Source organism: Suricata suricatta, chromosome 3 (assembly GCF_006229205.1).
Source record: "Suricata suricatta isolate VVHF042 chromosome 3, meerkat_22Aug2017_6uvM2_HiC, whole genome shotgun sequence".
NCBI classification, from domain to species: domain Eukaryota; kingdom Metazoa; phylum Chordata; class Mammalia; order Carnivora; family Herpestidae; genus Suricata; species Suricata suricatta.
The window spans coordinates 17,642,057-17,650,691 of record NC_043702.1 but is presented as its reverse complement, the minus strand read 5'-3'; positions in this window follow the sequence as shown (position 1 = coordinate 17,650,691).

Genomic DNA, 8,635 nt, shown 5'->3' with positions numbered 1-8,635 from the left:
GTTAACAAAATTTAGTTTCTTCAACCTTGAGTGGTTTTAACTAAGCAAAGACCTGACAAAGATAAAAACTAAAATTTTGGCCTTGTTGGCAGACAGGAGAAAACCTCCATTTACATAGTCTCATCAAGAGCCAATCAACAATCCGGGAAAACTTTGTCTTTTGAACAGAGAGAGAAAAGCAGAGTTACAGCCTTATATCAGTGTGCTTTTAAAATTCCATTCATTTTAGCCTTAGTCTATCCTGAGCACACATAAAATTCCTTTTTAATGATTTCCCTTCATGAACCTTCTATAACTTTCCTTTGCCTTTAAACTTTGCCTTAAAGCCATTTCTCTTAAATAATTCTCATTTAGGAAAAAAGTTACTTTCAACAGACTCAAATTAATTTAAACAGTGAATAAGTTTTATTGAGTCTACATAAGACATTTTGTTTCCCATAGTTAATTTTGACCTGGAAATTTGGGAAAATCTGACTTTTGTGGTTTATCTTATAAACCTAGGGGGGAGGAACTGATGTTGCCTGAGGCCGGGAGGGGCCACTAATGTAGTTATGCCCCTCTATACCCAGGTGGTGCAGAAAAGGAGTGGGGGAAGAGAGGACAAAAGAGGAGAGGCGCCAGGAGACAGAGAAAGAGAATTTTCCGTTAAAAAAAATTTTTTTTCAGCTCAGACAGAGGAGCAGACTTTAGGTTTCTTTTATTTTGTTTTAACCAGTAGAATTAGGCAGTCCATGTCAGTCTGGAGAAGACAGGGAACCCTCCCTGAGATAAAATCAGTTTTAGCAGCTGCATGGGAATATCCCCTTAAATTCCCGGTCCGGAGGTAGACTACAGTTGGCTCCAATTATAGCCATTAACCTGGGAAATGAATGAGGGAGAAGCCCTCACATCTAACAGGCAGAAGAACAGAGAGAGTTAGCTTCCCTGTGAGGCGGTGTTGCAGTAAAGACAGACAAAGGGCAGGGGTGCTCTCTCTAATGAGGGGCCAGTCAGATGCCCATCTGGCCATGTTTCCGTGCGTTCAAAACTTAGATGATAAACTGGTTTACCTTTGGAGGTTTAGACAGGTGACTCTCACAGATTACCAGCACCACTTTCAGGGTGGCAGGAGAGACAAGACTGTCTCCCCAGTTCCCCAAACCTAGATGTCCATGGAAGTGCACTTTGCTGTTACTAAAACCTTGCAATTAGTTTTAAGAGAACAATGACGCAGTCATGCGGGCGGCTGTTTATAGGCCTGAGTCCAAATAGTGATGTAAGGGAATTGGTCTGGTGTTCTGGCTTCCAGGTTACTACTTGCCAGACATCTCAACAGATCGAGGGATCAAAAGTAACTTTTGGTGGTCATCTGGTTTCGAAAGTTGGCCGTTCCAGTTCAGAGGGTCTACAACCTGCCCCTAGAAAACTTAATTCCGTATTTATTTGCCCTCTCAGACAAAAACATTCTAAAGGTGTATAGGCTTTTGACCCCAATTTGCGTATTTGACCCAAAATAAAAGTGAACAAAGCACAAGAATGGAGCCGATGACAAGACAATCAGACAAAGACAAGACTTGGGCGACAGAAGTTAACAGAAAACATTAACAAAGTATATAGAACGTTGAAGGTAAATAAAACAAATGGTTGGGGTGATCAGGCCCAACCCAACTGGTCCAAAGACCTAATATGGTCCAAAGACCCAGATGGTCCAAAGGCCCAGAATCCAAGAATTCAAATGGAGTTGGTTAATGGGTTTATTTTAGTTCGGTCGAATGATCCCTCCCAAGTATCTGGAAGTGCTCAGAAGAGAGCCCCGCTGAGTAGGAGTTTAGGGTTTTTAAGGGTTTTGGCAAGACAAATGGGTCATCATGTAGTTAGCCAATTGTGATTTATAGCATTTCATTGTAGCCAATTATATTGTAATACATAGACATTAGTTTTGGAGGGGAACCTATTATTTTAAAGTTTTTTAGTCTTTTAAAATGACCAATTATGGTAAGACATCTAAGACACCATGAGGAGGGGGGGTTGGAAGTGTCAGTGGAGGAAGGGAAGGTGGCAGAGGTAGAGGGAGGTAAGATGGTGGAGGTGGGGGGAAGGGTCTGCGCCAAGAGGACCTGGGTAGTAGAACAGTGGGAACAAAGGTCGGGGCGAGAGCGTAAGTCCCAAAAGGCCTGAATATACAGGATTTCTGTCCATTTTTCCAGGTTGCAGCAGAAAGTGTCCAAGTCAGTGAGAACTTGGAAATCAAAAGTCCCCTCAGGGGGCCATCGAGTCCAGCTCACACTTTTGAAGAGAGAAGAGGCAAAGAACTTGACATATTTTAAAACCACCACACCAAGTTTATCTGGAAATTTCATTAATATATTTGGCCTACCTACATATTAAAGAATAAATAAATAAAGACCATGTATTATTAACACATAGGAAATGGACAATTCAGTAATAATTAATTATATACATTTGCTAAGTTATTTAGTATACATGCCAGTCATAGATCTAAGTGCTTTACATGTATCTTTTTATGTAATCCTCAGCAGTGCATCCTATTTTACAGATGATGAAATTGAGGCCAAATGAGGTAAATGGCTTGCCTAAAGCTACACAATTACTTGTGGTGACAGCACTGTTTTTTCAGTATTCTGGTTGTCTCATACATCCTCCTATTTTAAAGCGCCAACTTAGAATTGTAGTTGAGGTAAAATCATTCTTTCAATATTAGAAAAAGAAATCCAAATTCTCAGTCATTTATAAATGAGGGACAGCTGAATTAAAAATTTGAACACCCACAGTGTTTCTTGTTTCAAAAGCACTATTGCACTTCACAGACTTCGGGAGGAGAAAAAATGTCAATAGACAAAACAAGCTCGTATTACAAAAATACTTCTACTGGTTCAAGGACACTTCATATAAGTAGAATTAGTAAGAGGAAAATATTAAAATTAATATAGATTCTCTGCAACAGAATCTCAATCTTTGTTCAATGAAATTAAAGAAGAGGGATATAAATCAGAAACTTTCCATTTGAAACAAAAACTTGAGCTTGACAGTAATCAAAAGGATCATATCTACCTTGAGAAACAAAAACATTGGTTCAAAAATATCTCTTGGTTACACTTGTGGTGAGCATAGCGTAACATATAGACTTGTCACATCATTATGTTGTACACCTCAAACTAATGTAATGTGTGCCAACTATACTTTTTATTTATTTATTTTATAAATGTTTATTTGCTTTTGAGAAAGAGACAGTACAAGTGGGGGAGGAGCAGAGAGAAAGACACACACAGAATCCCAAGCAGGCTCCTGGCTCTGAGCTATCAGCACAGAGGCCAATGCAGGGCTTGAACTCACAAACTGTGTGCTCATGACCTGAGCCAAAGTCTGATGCTAAACCCACTGAGCCACCCAGGCACCCTGAGAACTTTTTTAAAAAGTATAGTTGACACACCTGGGGTGCCTGGGTGCTCAGTCAGTTAAGCATCCAACTCCTACTCATGGAGGTCTTTTTCTTTTTTTTAATGTTTTATTTATTTTTGATACAGAGAGAGACAGAGCATGAGAGGGGGAGGGGCAGAGAGAGAAGGAGACACAGAAGTGGAAGCAGGCTCCAGGCTCTGGGCTAGCAGTCAGCACAGAGCCTGATGCGGGGCTTGAACCCACGAACGTGAGATCTGACCTAAGCTGAAGCCGGAGGTTTAACCGACTGAGCCACCCAGGCGCCCCTCACGGAGGTCTTGATCTCAGCATTCATGAGTTCTCTCTCCCCTTCCCGTGCTTCCTCTCTTTCTCTCTCTCTCTCTCTCAAAAATTAATAAATAAACATTTAGGAAATAAATATATAAAATAAGTCCTCAAACAACAGATGAGATTATTTAAATAAGGAGGAATCAGAGAACTATATTTGAAGTTAGATTTGTAACTTCATCTCCTCACATTCTCTTGAGTAGTATAACACCAGAAAGCTTTTTCAGCAGCTAGGAAAACTTGCACAAAAAATACACTTAAAACTTAATGGTGACATCTTTACATATTTTCTTTAAGATATTATTACTTTTTTTAAAAAGGCAAATAATTTTATTTTCAATTATTTATGATATTTAAATTTTTGCTGTTGGTTAACTTATACTTTAAAATATATTTTATTAATTTTATATTCTGGTAATTTATATTAAAACAATATGTATTTAAATTCATGATTTTTTAAAAAAATTATTTAGGGGCACTTGGGTGGCTCAGTCGGTTAAGCATCTGAATTTGGCTCAGGTCATGATCTCACAGTTCGGTTCATGGATTCGAGCCCCACATCCAGCTCTGTGCCAACAGATGGAGCCTGGAGCCTGATTCAGATTCTGTGTCTCTCTCTCTCTCTGCCCCTCCCCTGCTCAAGGTCTGTTTCTCTTCCTCTCAAAAATAAATAAACAATAAAAATATATATTTTTAATTTTACTTAAATTTGTTAGTTAACATATTGGTTTGAGGAATAGAATGTAGGGAGTCATCACTTCGCTACAACACCCGGTGGTCATCACAAGTGCCTTCCTTTAATACCAACCTAGCCCAACCCCCCCTCTCCATCAGCGGGGAGGGGAGGCTCCACACTCAGAGAGGAGCTCCATAAAGGGCTGGATTCTACAACCCTAGGATCGTGACCTGAGCCAAAATCAAGGGTTCGCTACTCAACTGACTGAGCCACCCACGCACCCCCAGAAACTACTTTTTAAAATGTTGAACATTTTTCTGTAACAACAAAAGATTGTTTTATTTAAAATAAATACTCAAAACATCAGTGAAGTCACTTTGGTCTGACCTGTCAACCTCTAACAGCTAGTAATTGGCATTGTGATGATTTGAACTCACTCAAAATAGCTCCAATTTTACCTTTCATCTAAATCAGGGTTTCTCAGGGCGCCTGGGTGACTCAGTCAGTTATGCGTCGGACTCCTGATTTCAGCTCAGGTCATGATCTCATTGTTCGTGAGTTGGCACCCCATGTTGGACTCCGTGTTGACAGTGGGGAGCCTGCTTGTGATTCTCTTGTCTCCCTCTCTTTCTGCCCCTCCACTGCTGGCTCTCTTTCTCTCTCTCTCTCTCTCTCAAAATAAATAAACATAAAAAAATAAATCAGGGTTTCTCAACTATTGATTAAATGTACTATTGACCTTCTGAACCAGATAATTCTTCGTTGGTGGTAAGGACCATTCTGTTCATTGTAGAATGGAGAGCAGCATCCTTGGTCTGTGCCCATTAGATGCCAGTGGCACCCTCCCCAATTCCTCTCCACCTTCCAAATGTTCCCTCAGAGGAAATTGCTCCCTGTTGAGAACTATTGATCTAAATCATACTGCTCTGGCTATATGGAAAGAATACTAAACTTGGAATCAAGGTGTGAGTTTGAATGCTACTTTTTCCAGCTGTATATACATGTTTAGAAGCACACCTTCCAAAATAATACAAAAGTTACCTGGCTATTCAGCTTTATGTCTCTGCCCATTTCGCCCCTCTAATTTGGTACTCCAACCACAGCACAAGTATTTGTAATTCCTCACTCTCATTAGTCACTCCTTTACATTTGTGTCTCCCAGTCAGAAACTTGGTTTCCCTACTTGTCCCCTGGCCAATTCTGACTTGTGTCTTCCAGACTGAGATTTTCTTGGGGCACCTGGGTGGCTCAGTCCACTGAGCATCCGACCTCGGCTCAGGTCATGATCTCACAGTTCGTGGGCTTGAGCCCCATATCGGGCTCTGTGCTGACAGCTCAGAACCTGGAGCCTACTTCGGATTCTTTGTCTCCCTCTCTCTGCCCCTCCCCCACTCATTCTCTCTCAAAAATGAATAAACATTAAAAAATTTTAAAGCTGTTTTTTTTAATGTTTTATTTATTTTTGATACAGAGAGAGACAGAGCTTGAGAGGGGGAGGGGCAGAGAGAGAAGGAGACACAGAACCGGAAGCAGGCTCCAGGCTCTGAGCTAGTTGTCAGCACAGAGCCCGACGCGGGGCTTGAACCCACAAACGTGAGATCTGACCTGAGCCGAAGTCGTCGGAGGCTTAACCGACTGAGCCATCCAGGCGCCCCTAAAAAATTTTAGAAAAAGGACAGATTTTCTTATCTTTGCTTGCCTAATTTTCATTTTGTTTTCTTTTTTCTAAAATATCTTAATTTTACATTGCAACCATTCTTCTGAATTTTTTATTCTGTGATTATATTTTTTATTTCTAAGCACTTCTTTTTTTTCTGAATGTCCCTTTTTAGAGTTTCTTGCTCTTTTTTTTAAAAAAATGTTTTAATGTTTTATTTATTTTTGATACAGAGAGAGTCAGAGCATGAGAAGGGGAGGGGCAGAGAGAGAAGGGGACACAGAAGTGGAAGCAGGCTCCAGGCTCTGGCTAGCTGTCAGCACAGAGCCTGACGTGGGGCTCGAACCCACGAATGTGAGATCTGACCTGAGCTGAAGTCGGAGGCTTAACCGATTGAGCCACCCAGGCGCCCCTAGAGTTTCTTGCTCTTGTGCATTAGATGAAAAAATCTGCTCTCTGAAGATATTGCCCTAATCATTATTAATATGTCATATAACTACATGTAATATGTAATCACACATAGTAAAATATTATTATTATAATAAATAATAATGATGGTTCTATTCATTATCTTTTTATGTTCCCTTCATTGTCACTGGTGCCCCTCCACCCCGCACATTTTTTTCTTTATTTTGGCCTCCGTCATTCATGATAGAGATTTCCCCCAAATCCTAGTTTGTTCCTTCATATTTGGGTAGAGGCATCTAAAGGCCAAATGAGTACTCTCCAGACACAAGTAGGACCCCGTGCTTGGCATCTTTCCTGTAGGGTGATTTGGCAGAGACAACCATTTTGTTGGGACCCCCAAATACCGGTATCTGTGGATCTTTTAGCTTAGGCTGGTCAGGTTCCCTAGAGAAGGCTGCGCTTTCCAGCCTTGGGAATATAAACTTGGCTGCCGGTGCTCTAGAGGCCAGCTGAAATAAGGGTATGGTTTCTCTTTTCCCCCATCACCTGCATCTGATGACCATAAGCCCAGAGTCCCCCAGGTCTATTCTCAGGACATACCTCTTGTCTTCTATTGGGGTAAGAGAACCAACCATCTGGCCACGCAGATGAGAGGAGGGAATCCGGGAATCTAGCTCTTCCTTAAATGGATCTTCAACTCATCTTTCTGTTTTCAGCCCCAATCTTTTGTTTCACCTTCAGAGGTGCCTGTTTCTTTCCATTCCAAGCCTTTCCAAGGCCTTGCAGCCCAAATTGGCTTGTGCCCTGATCATCCCTCTCCCATTAGCTTTCCATTTTCCAAGATGTTTTTTTTCCCCAATTATATTTCCATGTGTTCTTTCTTCTGTTCTCTTTATTCCCTTATTGTTATTTTAGGGGAATTTGAGAAGGGAATAAACATAAAATGTGTGGGTTCAATCTACTTTATTTAACAGAAAGTCCCTCTTCTACTTTCCTAGTGTCTCGTGCACTCAGTCTCCTCCATGCCCTACTTGGAGGGTAGTCTATAACATTTGCAGTGCACTTCCCATGCCCTTCCTGGGGCTGGAATCCCTCTGGCATCTTGTCTGCCTGGTGAATTCTCACTGTCCCTCCTCAATCCTGCTCCTAGGCATTACTGGCTCCCTTTTCTGTATTCTATAACCTAGGCACTTTCATTAGAGCACAGTTTTCAAACTAGAAGTCATGAATTAGTGGGTCATGAAATCAATTTAGGGACCCTTAGATAGCATTTATCTTACATTTATATATACCAGGATGAGATGTAAAATCTATTTCTTAATGTGGGTCAAGGCTGAAAAAGTTTGAAAGCCACTGTATTAGGGCATTTTTCACTTTGAATTCATTGTTTCTATGTCTTTACTATTAGATGTTGAACAACTAGGGGGTAGAGGCCATGAGTTATTCACCTTCTCTATGCCCGGGGTATTATAAAATCCAACAAGGCTTAGTCAATATTTAGTGGGTTGAATCAAATATATATGAGATCACTGTGTAACCTGTAGAGTCATATGAATTTGAACAATATACATAAACTAGGTGTCTAATTAGCTCACAGGAGAGCTAATTAGGGCAGTTGAGAACAAGTGATAATATTGTCACAGAGCTTGTGCATCACATACCTGAGGCGGCAAGGCAGATCTTAGCGAAGGTGGAGCTACGCTCCTAAGCTGGGATCTGAAGCCTGCTTTTTCAAAGGGTTTCCCCATCCTGGTTATATATGACTTAGATATTTATACATCTTGCTCTGTTAGGGTGTTTGATTATTGATACCCCTTGAAGAGACCTGGGATTTCCCACAAACACTTTGAGAAAACAACCACTTAAGATTCCTCTTTTCAGTTGTTAAGAAGGCTATAATGTAGATTTGGGGGAGGCAATGTTGTATAATGATTTCATTATACAAGCAACTGAAGGCAATGCAAAAATCTGGCTCCAGATGCCATCTCTGTGAGAAAGTAACTTATCTCTGGAAAACAGCGTGGAGGTTCCTCAAAAAACTATCCACAGAACTCCCTTATGACCCAGCAATAGCACTGCTAGGGATTTACCCAAGGGATACAGAAGTGCTGATGCATAGGAGCACATGTCCCCCAATGTTCATAGCGGCACTTTCTACAATAGCCAAA